The sequence below is a fragment of the Rattus norvegicus genome, chromosome 4 (assembly GCF_036323735.1).
Source record: "Rattus norvegicus strain BN/NHsdMcwi chromosome 4, GRCr8, whole genome shotgun sequence".
Classification (NCBI taxonomy): Eukaryota; Metazoa; Chordata; class Mammalia; order Rodentia; family Muridae; genus Rattus; species Rattus norvegicus.
Window position 1 is genome coordinate 17,326,274 of NC_086022.1, and position 12,336 is coordinate 17,338,609.

The 12,336-nt window shown below is 38.3% G+C and overlaps 1 pseudogene; it reads right to left on the minus strand.

The window, feature by feature from the left end:
- Positions 1-10,983: 10,983 nt before the first annotated feature.
- Positions 10,984-11,941, minus strand: Apex1-ps2 (apurinic/apyrimidinic endodeoxyribonuclease 1, pseudogene 2; annotated as a pseudogene).
- Between the last annotated feature and the right edge of the window lie 395 nt (positions 11,942-12,336).

Consider the following 12,336-nt stretch of genomic DNA (forward strand, 5'->3'; position numbering starts at 1 on the left):
CCATGTACTTATATTAAAGGCTGCATATTTATATAAATCTAGAAAACTTGCGTATTCTCATTCCTGCCCTAGTTATTGGTATACCTGTGGATATGTAGCTCTCATACTATTAATTTAATTTTATGTTGAAAATTGTTCTGTAAAATAGCTAATATTTCAGAAGACTAGGGAAGGAAGATTATCTTAATTTATTTTTTTTAAAAAATATTATTACATGACCAAACAATATGACAGTTCAAGTGAATAACCAAAGATGAGTGAAATAATAATTCACCTATAGATATATGTATACAAAATCAAGTATATTTAGAATATAAGAGAACTTTATGTCCTAAATTTTATATTGGATTAAATACTTAAATAATGGGTGTTCACTTAGAGAAATATCAATGCCATCCTGACACTGTACACAAAAGCTACATTCCAAATATTTGAATTATAAGATATCTAAATACTGATTTATTATTTATCATATTTATCTTCATAAGTTTGTTTGTAAATATATGAGAAAGTACTTTTATTATTGAAGGTAGAAATGTTTTGCTAAGTCATGTAGTTTGTAGATTTTCTGTAAAGGAAGAGATTTGTGGTTTAGGCAATATTTAAAATATTGTAAGTTTAATTCCTTGTTCAAACACTGTATGTTACAATTTGATATGATTGACATGTTACAAATGATACCATTTATCATTAATGAAGTAGATTTTTTGAATTGAGAAAGTAGAATGTACTAGGAGATATATTGGTAGCTAGTTTCTTTATTGGAAAGCAAATCATTTTATGGTAATCACTTATTAAAGATTCTTTTGCTACAGAAAAACCTTTTGTTTAACTTAACTGTGGCCCTAGATTCAATCTTTAGCATCATAAAGGTTGTTCAAGAAATATTGAGAAAATGTTAGTTATTATTTACATGGTAATTTATAACACTATAGTTCCAGCAGAGTGTCAATATTTTATTGATTTTTTGACATTTAAGTCTTTTCTCTTTAACAAGTTATAAATTTTAGCAATAAAACTCCCTTTCCTTCTTTAATAACTTATTGTACTTAGAACAGAGAAAATTTATTAATTCATCTGTATGTGTTTATTTCATGATTTCTATATCTCTGAATGTTTCCAGGAAGCTCTTGAATCTGAAATGGCAGGGTCAGTCTTCAGACCAAGACTTCTAGAAATGAGACTGAGGGCTGCCCCGTGGCTCCGCAGGCAAAGACCAACTAAGCCTTGTGACCTGGAGTTTACCCCTGCAAGAAAATAAAGGAGTGAGAACCGACACTGTAAAGGTTCTCCAGCCTCCAACACATGGTTGTGGCTTGTGTATGTGTGAACACCTTCCCAATATATGGTATACACATAAGTATGTAAGTATACACATATATACATGTAGAAGAACATACAAACGATAAAAAATAGATTTTAAAAGGTCACATTGTCATTATTTTTGAAAAGGTTTTTATTTATTTATGTGTGTGTGTGTGTGTGCGCGCGCGCGCGCGCGTGTGTGTTTGTGTATTTTCCCATATGCCCGTGTGTGTCCATGAAGGCTACAAGAGGGCTCGGCATTCCCTGAAGATGGAATTATAGACATCGATGAGCTATCTTTATGGATACAGTAAAACATATCCAGGTCTTCTGGAAGAACAGCAAGTGCTTTTGGCTGCTAGGCCATTACCTCAGTCCTACAGAATCATTTTTTTCTGATAATTTATAAGTCAGTATTGATGTACAGCAAATATACCTGATTGCTTTAATTAAAAGGCTGGTGAAATGGCTCACAAGGTAGAATGCTTGCCTTACAAACACTAGGATATGGTTTTGATTCCCTAGAATCCACATTTTATAAAAAGAAAAAAAAATGGTCATAGTGGTGCATGCTTGTTAACCTCATGTGGGGAAAAGAAGACTGGTAGAAACTTGGGATTCTCTGCCTATCCATCCTAAACTATGTAGAGATCATCAGATCAGTTAGGGACCTGAGGAACAATAACTATGATTATCCTCTAGTGCGGCACATACACACCACACACACACCCATGGGGCAGGGGGTAGAATGGGAGGGAGGGAAGAAAGTAATATGCATACAAAAATATCTTCTTAATTGGTAAGAAAAACTATTAATATTGGGAGTATTGTGGGGTTTTGTTTTATCTCTGAGACCTTATGTTCTTTCAGCATAAGAAGGGTAGTGATCACTTGGGTAAAATCATCCTTGGGAACAATCATCAAGAATGGGAAGGGTCCTGAGGGGAAGATAATTCTTATTCTTTTTTATTAATCATTTTATTCATTTATATTTCAAATAACATCCTATTTCCTGGTTACCCCACCACACACACACACAAACCCCCAATCCCATCTCCTCTATCTGCCCTCCCCTTTGCCTCCATCCAACCACCCATTCCCACCTCACCACCCTAACATTCCCTTTCACTGGGGCATCAGGTATCCATAGGACCAAGGCCCTCCCCCCATTGATGTCAAATAAAGCCATTCTCTGCCACATATGTATCTGAAGCCACCTCTCTCTCTGGGCTTAGTTTAAATTGTTCTTCCTAGGGGGTTGCAATCCTCTTCACCTCCTTCAGTCTTTCATGAAGTTCCCAGACAAATGGATGGAATTTGAAAATATCCTGAGTGAAGTAACCCAGACACAAAAGAACACACGTAGTATGGACTCATTGATAAGTGGATATTAGCCCAAAGCTCAGAATACCCACGATACAACCCATAAACCATATGAAGCTTAAGAAGAAAAAAACCAAAATGTAGATGCTCCAATCCTATATAGAATGGAGGAAAAACAATCACAGGAGATAAAGGGAGGCAGGAAACTTGGAAGGAAAGAAGAGGGGGAGAGAAAAGGGGGGCAGGATCAAGTATTGGGAGGAATAAGAGAGAAGTACAGAGGGTCAGGAAATTGAATAGAAACATGTATCAGTGGGAAATGAGAAACTGGGGATAGCCAATAGAAAGTCCAAGACTCCACGGAAACTAGAGGCTTACAGTACCCAATGGTGATGACTTTAGCTGAAATAAAAAAGAAATGGGAGATAGAACCTCTACAGACCACCTGCAGTAGATAGGCTTGGCCCCCAGTTGAGGGATGGGGCCACCTATTTATCTCAAATACTCTAAGATCAACAATTGATGAGTGGGAACTCATCAAATTGAAAAGCTTCTATAAAGCAAAGGACACTGTCATTAGGACAAAATGGCAACCCAGAGATTAGAAAAAGATCTTTACTAACCCTACAACTGCTAGAGGGCTAATATCCAAAATACACAAAGAACTCAAGACATTAGAGACCAACAGTCCAAATAACCCAATTAAAAAGATCTCAAAAAGTTAGATTTCAGAGAACCAAATAACCCTATTAAAAATGGGATACAAAGCTGAACAAAGAATTCTCAACTGAGGAATCTCGAATGGCTGCGAAGCACTTAAAGAAATGTTCAAGATCCTTAGTCATCAGGGAATCACATCAATCAGACTGTCTAAGATCAAAAATGCAGGCAACAGCAGATGCTGGCAAGGATGTGGAGAAATTGGAATATTCCTCCATTGTTGGTGGGATTACAAGGTGGTAAAACAAGTTGGAAAAACAATCTGGCAGTTCCACAGAAAATGACATAGGACCCAGCTATACTACTCCTGGGCATACAAAAAAAAATGATGCTTAAACATATAACAAGGACACGACCTCCACTATGTTTACAGCAGCCTTATTTATAATAGTGAGAAGCTGGAAACAACCCAGTTGTCCTTCAACAGAAGATAGGAAACAGAAAATATTGTATATTTAAGCAATGGATTACTACTCAGCTCTTAAACACAAGGACTTCAGGAGAGACGCTTCTTAAAGGAAGTCAGTGTTGACAAGCAACTCCCAAGAGATGTATCTGCCCATCTTGCAATCTGATGTGCTAAGCGATCAAAGATACTTTCTCAGTAAATTCTTTTGGAAATAAAACTATTATCTCCCTAGGGGCATAAGGCAGATGTGCTAGCTGCATGGAATAATAAGGATAATGTCTCCAGCTGTAAGAAATTTCTCACATTTATTATCATTTATGTAAAGGTCTGGGACTGGTTTCTGTGGGGGTGGATTATTTTTCTTTTATTTTCTTCATTTTGTTTTAATTTACAATCCAGTCATTGCACCCCCTCCCACATTTCCTAATCTCACTCCTCATTCCCCCTGTTTCAGAGAAGATGTTTTCCCACTACCATGTCTCCCGCCTCCCTGGGACCTCATGTCTTTCAAGAATTAGGTATATCTTCTCTCACTGAGGCCAGACCAGGCAGTCCTCTTATGTATGTGTTCAGGCCTCAGATCAGCTTGTGTATGCTGTCTGGTTGATGGCTCAGTGCCTGGGAGTTCCCAAGGGTCTGGGTTATCTGAGGCTGATCTTCCTATGTGGTGGCCCTCATCTTCTGCTTCTTTTATCCTTCCCTTAATCTAATCATACGGAGTGGTTGGGTGTAAGTATCTGTGTCTGTCACAGTCAGCTGCTGCCTGGGCCTCTCAAAGGATAGCCACATTAGGCTTCTCTCTGTAAGTACGTCATTGCATTAGTAATAGTGTCAGACCTTGATGCCTTCCCATTAGGTGGATATCCAGTTGCCCGGTCACTGGACTACCTTTCTCTCAGTATCTCCTCCATTTTTGTCCCTGCAGGACAGCACAAAACAGTTCTGGGTCAGAAATTTTGACTGTGGGTTGTAACACCATCCCTCCTCTTGAGGCCCTGTGAACTTCATTAGATATGAGTTCCCTCACCCCACTCTTGGGCATTTCATCTAAGACCACTCCCATTGAGTCCTGAGTGTCTCTCACCTCCCAGAACTCTGGTACTTTCTAGAGTGTCTCCCCACCTCCCACTTTCTGAGGCTGTATATTTCCATTAATTCTGCTGGCCCTCTGGGTTTCTTTCCTTCCCCCCTCAATAAATGACTCGTGACCCCACCCCTCTTTGTGCTACCTCCCTTTGCCTCCCATCATTGTGTTCTTCCCCCTACTGAATGGGATTGAGGCATCCTCCCTTGGTCTTTCTCCTTGTTAAAGTTCTTAAATTCTGTGGACTGTATCCTAGGTATTCTTTATTTTTTGGGAAATATCCACTTATCAGTGAATACATACCACGTATGTCCTTTTGGGTCTGAGTTACCTCACTCAGCATGATATTTGCTCATTCCATCCATTTACCTGAAAAATTCAAAATGTCCTCTTGAAGCTATCGTACAATAATGTTTAATACTCAGCATTATAATAAGTTAGTGTAGCTGATTTCCAAAAATATCAAAATTTCTTGTGAGATTGTCATGTTTCTGGACAGTGCTACATGCTATGGGCATGGTATCTTACCACACACACCTACATAACCATCTAAAAGCAAACACTGGAAAATTATAAAATCAATTAGTTGAAATAATTTTTAATAAAATGTATGTCATTTCTTCCTGAAGATAATGGGTAACTCAAATTTCTGGAATTCCTTCAGTAAAAATGACTACATTTTTAAAAATTATACTTATTTGAAATATGCATTAATAAACAAAGTCATTATTTGAAATGTGCCACATACTATGCTAGCCTCCCTGCATGTGTAAGTAAGTTGCATAAGTGACCATGCCTCCTCAGTATAACTTAGTATCTTTGATCTGAAACATTATCTTAAAAAGAAAGGGGAAGTTGGAGAGAGGGTTCAGATGTTAAATATACATGCTGGTCTCCCTAAATCCTTCAGTTAAATTCACAGAACCCATGCCTGGTGTGTCACAACCACCTATAACTCCAGGACAGATGACCAGATACTCTCTTCTGGCCTTTGCAGTCACTTGTACATGTGCACATTTATGAGCACATGTATACACACACTCACAGACATATTTCACACATATTTCCATATTCCTCTTTATCTCTGAAGGAAGTCAAGAGAGGAACACAAACCGGGCAACATCCTGCAGTCAGGAGCTGATGCAAAGGACCTCGAGGAGCGCTGCTTACTGGTTTTCACCTCATGGCTTGCTCAACCTGCTTTGATATAGAACCTAGGACTATCAGCCCAGACAACGAACCACTGATGTAGGTAGGGTTTTATTGCTGTAAAGAGACACCAGGACTAAGGCAACTCTTATAAAAACATTTAACTGGGGCTGCCTTATAGGTTCAGAGGTTCAGTCCATTATAATGAAGGCAGGAGAATGGCAGTGTCCAGGCAGGAACTGTGTAGGAGAACCTGAGTTCTACATCTTGTTCCAAAGGCAAAGAGAAGACTGACTTCCAAGTGGCTAGGACAAGGGTACTAAATCCCATGCCCACAGTGAGACACCTATACAATAAGGCTACACCTCAAACTATCAAAACCACCTACAATGGGCTGGCCTGTCCCCCATCAAACACTGATTAAGAATATGCCTTATAGTTGGATACTATTTTCTCTATTGTGGTTCTGTCCTCCCATATGACTCTGGCCTGTGTCAAGTTGACATACAGTTAGCCAGTACAGTGCTAATGGTTTTTATTCAGTATGTGCTCAATCCTTTGTATGGCACTCCATTAGCCATTCATCAATCCTGATTCAAACCTGAAATTTTTGCCTACAAAAAAGTCGTCGAAAATTTCAGTTTCATATTTTATTTAAATATTCAAAGACTTCTGCTCTTCAAACTTCAAAATTTAATAGGTACATTTTTAAAACATTAAAGTTAGAAAAAACATGTAACACCAGATGATATAAAAGCCTGCTTGTCCAATGGCCTGGCTTGTTTGGGCTGCTCTTAAACAACTAGGCTTAAGCTGCCATGTAACTTTTATGTAGATTAAGTAGCTGGAATTTCAGCTACTTGTCATTATAACAAGCAATATTTTTAATTTCATTTACTTAAAGACCTTATTTTTCTAAGTCAGACTGTATAGAATAGAACATACGTACCAAGAGTAAACTATTTGTACAAAATAACACAATTTTCTAGATTTGACTCTATAATGTAAAATATTTATGAAGAAATTTTAGTATTTTATTTTTTATTTGCATTTTATTAATATTTGCTTTAATAAAATACTTATAATTTTAAATATGTTTCTTTGAATTTGTTAAGAGGCAAAGTTGCAATTAAAGAATTATCCTTATTTTTGGCTGCATTTCAAACTGAAAGCAGAATAAGTACTGAGGTGTGAGAAGCAAAGTAGACTGGCTTTATATCAAGAACAAGTAAGATATACATAAATCCCACCTGGAGAGAGCTGGTCTCCCAGGAGTGCTAACACAGTAGGGATCATAGGTGAGACTATTACAATTGCTCCAATATCCGGACCAAGTGGGAACCACCAGAAGCCAACAGGACACATGACCTCTAGAGTAGATGGTAACAGGACCCTTCAGGTTTATGTCTGCTTCGTGGAGAAACCTGGTTTTCCAGGAGTCTGACATACCAATGATTAAATGCTCACAGGCTCACAGGAGGGACAAGATACAGTCAGATACAGCAAGGTCAGTGATAAGAAGATCTCAAGAGGCAAACACAAGAACTTCAGCAACAAAAGACAAGGCTACTTGGCATCATCAGAACCTAGTTCTTTGAACACAGCAAGCCCTAGATACCCAAAAACACTGGAAAAGAAGATTCTGATTTAAAATTACATCTCGTGATGATGATAGAGGATTTAAATAACCCCCTTAAAGAAATACAGAAGAACAAAGGTAAAGAGATAGAAGACCTTAAAGGGGAAACACATAAATCCCTAAAGAAATACAGAAAAGCACAAACAGAAAAAGGAATAAAACAAAACCATCCATGATTTAAAAATGGAAATAGAAACAATAAAGAAATCACAAAAGAAGAATACCCAGAAATAGAAAACCTAGGAAGGAGACCAGGAGTCACAGATGCAAGCATTACCAACTGAACACAAGGACTAGAAGAAAGAATCTCAAGTGTAGAAGATACCATAGAAAACATTGACACAACAGTCAAAGAAAATACAAAATGCACAAAGCTCCTAACCCAAAACATCCATGAAGTCCAGGACACAATGAAAACACCAAAAAAAAAAAAAAAAAGGATAATAGACATAGAAGAGAGTGAAGATTCCCAACTCAAAGAGCCAATAAATTTTCAACAAAATTACAGAAAAAACTTACCTAACTTAAAGAAACAGATGGCCATAAACATACAAAAAGCCTACAGTACCCCAAATAGATTGGCCAGAAAAAAATTCCCCTAGTCACATAATAATCAAAATACCAAATGTGTAGAACAAAGAAAGAGTATTAAAAGCAGAAAGGGAAAAGGGCAAGTAACTTCTTAGCAGAGACTCTAAAAGCCAAAAGATCCTGCGCAGATGTCACACAGACCCTAAGAGAATAAAAATACCAGCCCAGGCTACTCTACACAGCAAAACTCTCAATTACCATACATGGAGAAACCAAGATATCCAATGGCAAAATCAAATTTACACACTATCTTTCCACAAAACCAGCCACACAAAGATAATAAATGGAAAACTCCATCACAAGGAACAAAAATACACCCAAGAAAAAGCAAATTATAATCTTCTTTAAAGAACCCCTAAAGAAGATAGCCACACAAACATTATTTCACCTCTAACAAGGAAGGGAAAGATTACTGATCTTTATTGTCTCTTAGCATCAATGGAATCAACCCCCGCCCCCACAAAAATTACATATACTCACAGAATGAATACTTAAATAGGACCCAGCATTTTGCTACATAGAGGAAACCTACTTCAGTGACAAAGACAGACACTGCCTCAGAATAAAAGGTTGGAAAATCTTTTCCAAGCAAATGGTCACCTATAAAAAGTTGGAGCAGTCATTCTAATATCTAATAAAATCAACTTCCCAAAAGTAATCATAAACGATGAGGAAGGACACTTCATAGTCATCACAGGAAAAATCTACCAAGATGAACTCTGAATTCTGGACATCTAGGCTCTAAATAAAAGGACATACACATTCACAAAAGAAACTTCACTAAAGTTCAAAGCACATATTGAACCTCAAACAATAATAGTAAGAGAATGCAACACCTCACAATCACCAATAGACAAATCATGGACTCAGAAACTAGAGACACACTCAAAGTATGAGAAGTTATGAACCAAATAGATTTAACAGATATCTATAGAACATTCCATCCTAAAACGAAAGAATATACCTTCTTCTCAGCACCTCGTGGTACCTTCTCAAAAATTTAACATATAACTGGTCACAAAACAGGTCTCAAGAGATACAAAAAGATTGAAATAATCTCATGTATCATATCAAATCACCACAGACTAAGTAAGGATGGTCTTCAATAACCAGATACACATGGAAAGTGAACAGCTTTCTATTGAATAATAATGTGGTCAGGGAAGAAATAAAGAAATTAAAGGCTTTTTTAGAATTAAATGAAAATAAAGGCACAACATACCCAAACATATGGGACACAGTGAAAGCAATGCTTAGAGGAAAACACATAGCTCTGAGTGCTTCCAAAAAGAAATTGGAGAGAGGACACACTAACAGCTTAAGAGAACATCTGAAAGTTCTAGAACAAAGAACTAAATATACCCACTTGTAGAAGGCAGGAAATAATCAAACTCAGGACTAAAATCAACCAAGCAGAAACAAAAAGGACTATACAAAGAATAACAAAACTAGAAACTGGTTCTTTGGGATAATCAACAAAATAACCTTAGCTAGAATAACCAAAGGGCACAGGGAAAGTATCCAATTTAACACAATCAGAAATGAAAAGGAAGGCATAAAAACAGAAACCAAAGAAATCCAAAAACCATCAAATCCTCTGACAAAAGGCTACGCTCATCAAAACTGGCAAATCTGGATGAAATAGATAATTTTCTAGACAAATAGCAGATTCCAAAGTTAATTCAGAATCAGATAAACCACCTAAACAGTCTTACAACCCCTAAAGAAATAGACGCAGTCATTAAAAGTCACCCAAACAAAAAAACGCCATGGACCAGATGGGTTTAGTGCAGTATTCAAAGAAGACCTAATACCAATATTCTTCAAACCATGACACAAAATAGAAACAGAAGGAGCACTACCTAATTCCTTCTATGAAGCCACAATTACTATTAAACCCTAGACAAAAAAAGTCAACAGGATAAAAATTAGAAAGGAAAAACTCAATATCACTACTTGCAGATGACATAATATACTCAAATGACCTCCAAAATTCTACAAGAGAACTTTTACAGCTAACAAAGAATGCCAGCAATGCGGTTTAATATGAAATTAGTTTAAAAAAATCAGTAAGCTCCCTCTACTCAAAGGATAACCAGGCTGAAAAAGAAATTATGGAATGACACCCATCAAAATAGTCACAACTAATATAAAATATCTTGATGTGACCCTAAGCAAGTAAGTGAAAGATCTGTAGGACAAGAACTTCAAGACTCTGAAGAAAGAAACTGAAGAAGACTTCAGAAGATTGAAAGATCTTCCATGTTCCTGGATTGGAAGGATTAATATAGTAAAAAGGGCCATCTTGCCAAAGACAATCTACAGATTCAATGCAGTCCCCATCAAAATTCCAACTCAATTCCTCATAGAATTAGAACGAACAATTTGCAAATTCATTTGGAATAACAAAAAAAACAAGGATAGTGAAAACTATTCTCATCAATTTAAGAACTTCTAGAGAATCACCATCCCTGACCTCAAACTGTACTACAAACCAATAATGATCAAAACTGCATGGTATTAGTACAGATACAGGCAAGTAGATCAATGAAATGGAACTGAAGACCAGAAATGACCCACATACCTATGTTCATTTGATCTCTGACAAAAAAAAGCCAAATGCTGGAAAAAAGACAGCATTTTCTTCTTTTATTTCACTTGGATTGTTTAAAGGAAACCAGAAGTTTGGTTTAGAGGGGAGTACATACAAACCAAACACCTGAAGAAGAGATAACACACTGGTCTCCTCTTGGGGAGAGGAGGCTATTTCCCAGGCATAAAGCTACTCGAGGAGAGTCTCACAGTGGGACAGTGGTCACTGCCAAGAGCCTTGACCGGATCTTGCTGTCACACAATGCAGGTAAAAGAGAGTGGGACAACAAAAAGTAATCAAGGCGCCAACCAACATTCTTAGAGCAGGCATTCATCATGTAAGTCCAGAAAGTATAAGCGTAGGCAGTGTTGGGGTAGAGATGCCGGAAGCTGTCAGACAGTGGTACAACCTATAGCAATTCCCCAAAGCCTTGGCACTCCTGGGGAGTAAAACCAGCATTCTTTTTGTTTCCTTTGGGGTTACAAAGGTCTATTTCTTCATGAGCTACATTGAGATCTATACACAGCACAAGAGGTTTCCGGGAAGCCAAGTCCTTTAGAAACTTTCGAAAGGCTTCATCCCAACGCTGTCTGTCGGTACTTACCAGACCCCTGCCTGCGTTGGGAACACAGGCGGTTACCAAGACAAAGGACTCAAATTCAGCCACAATCACCCGGCCTTCTTGATCATGTTCTTCCTCACCAATGCCATATGAGACTTTGAGTGGGCACTGGCGGGAAAGTAGGCCCACACCACTCTATCCTTCTTTGTCTGATGGAGCTGACCAGTACTGATGGGTAAGTCCAGGCAGCTCTTGCAGTTCAGCCGGGAGTTTGTTCTCTGAGCATTTGGTCTCTTGGGGGCACAAGATAACTGGTGCTTCTTCCTTTACTCAATCCAAACCTTTCTTTTTAATCCAGGCTCGAAGCCCATCCACATTCCAGGAGCATATCTTGAGTGTGGTATATTGGCCACTGGGTGAGGTTTTCAGATTGGAGGGTCCTGATACAGGACAGGGCCCTCTCCTGTGGCCTCCTTCTCAGTTTTCTTTGCTGCCCCCTTACTCTTCTTGGTCTCTGGCTCGGAGTTGGGTTCTTCCCTGTCTTCCACGCCACTCTCTTTCCTCATTTTGGCATCGCTTTGGCATCGCTGCGACGAAAGCCCTTAGGCTTCTGGAGCAGGAAGCAGTGTTTACTACATTGTCTCCCAAAGAGGCAGGGAGGCCCTCACTGCACAAAGAATGAAGGCTGAAGAGGCAGCATTATCAACAAACGGTGCTAGTTCAACTAGAGGTCAGCATGTAGAAAAATGCAAATTGACCTATTCTTATCCTCTTGTACAAAGCTCAAGTCCAAAGGGACCTAGGACCTCCACATAAAACCAGATACACCAAAAGCAATACAAGAGAAAGTGGGGGAAATCCTCGAACACTTGGGCACATGGGAAATTTTCCTGAATATGACACCAGTCAGTGGCTCAGGCTCTAAGATCAATAATTGAAAATTGGACCTCATGAAACTGAA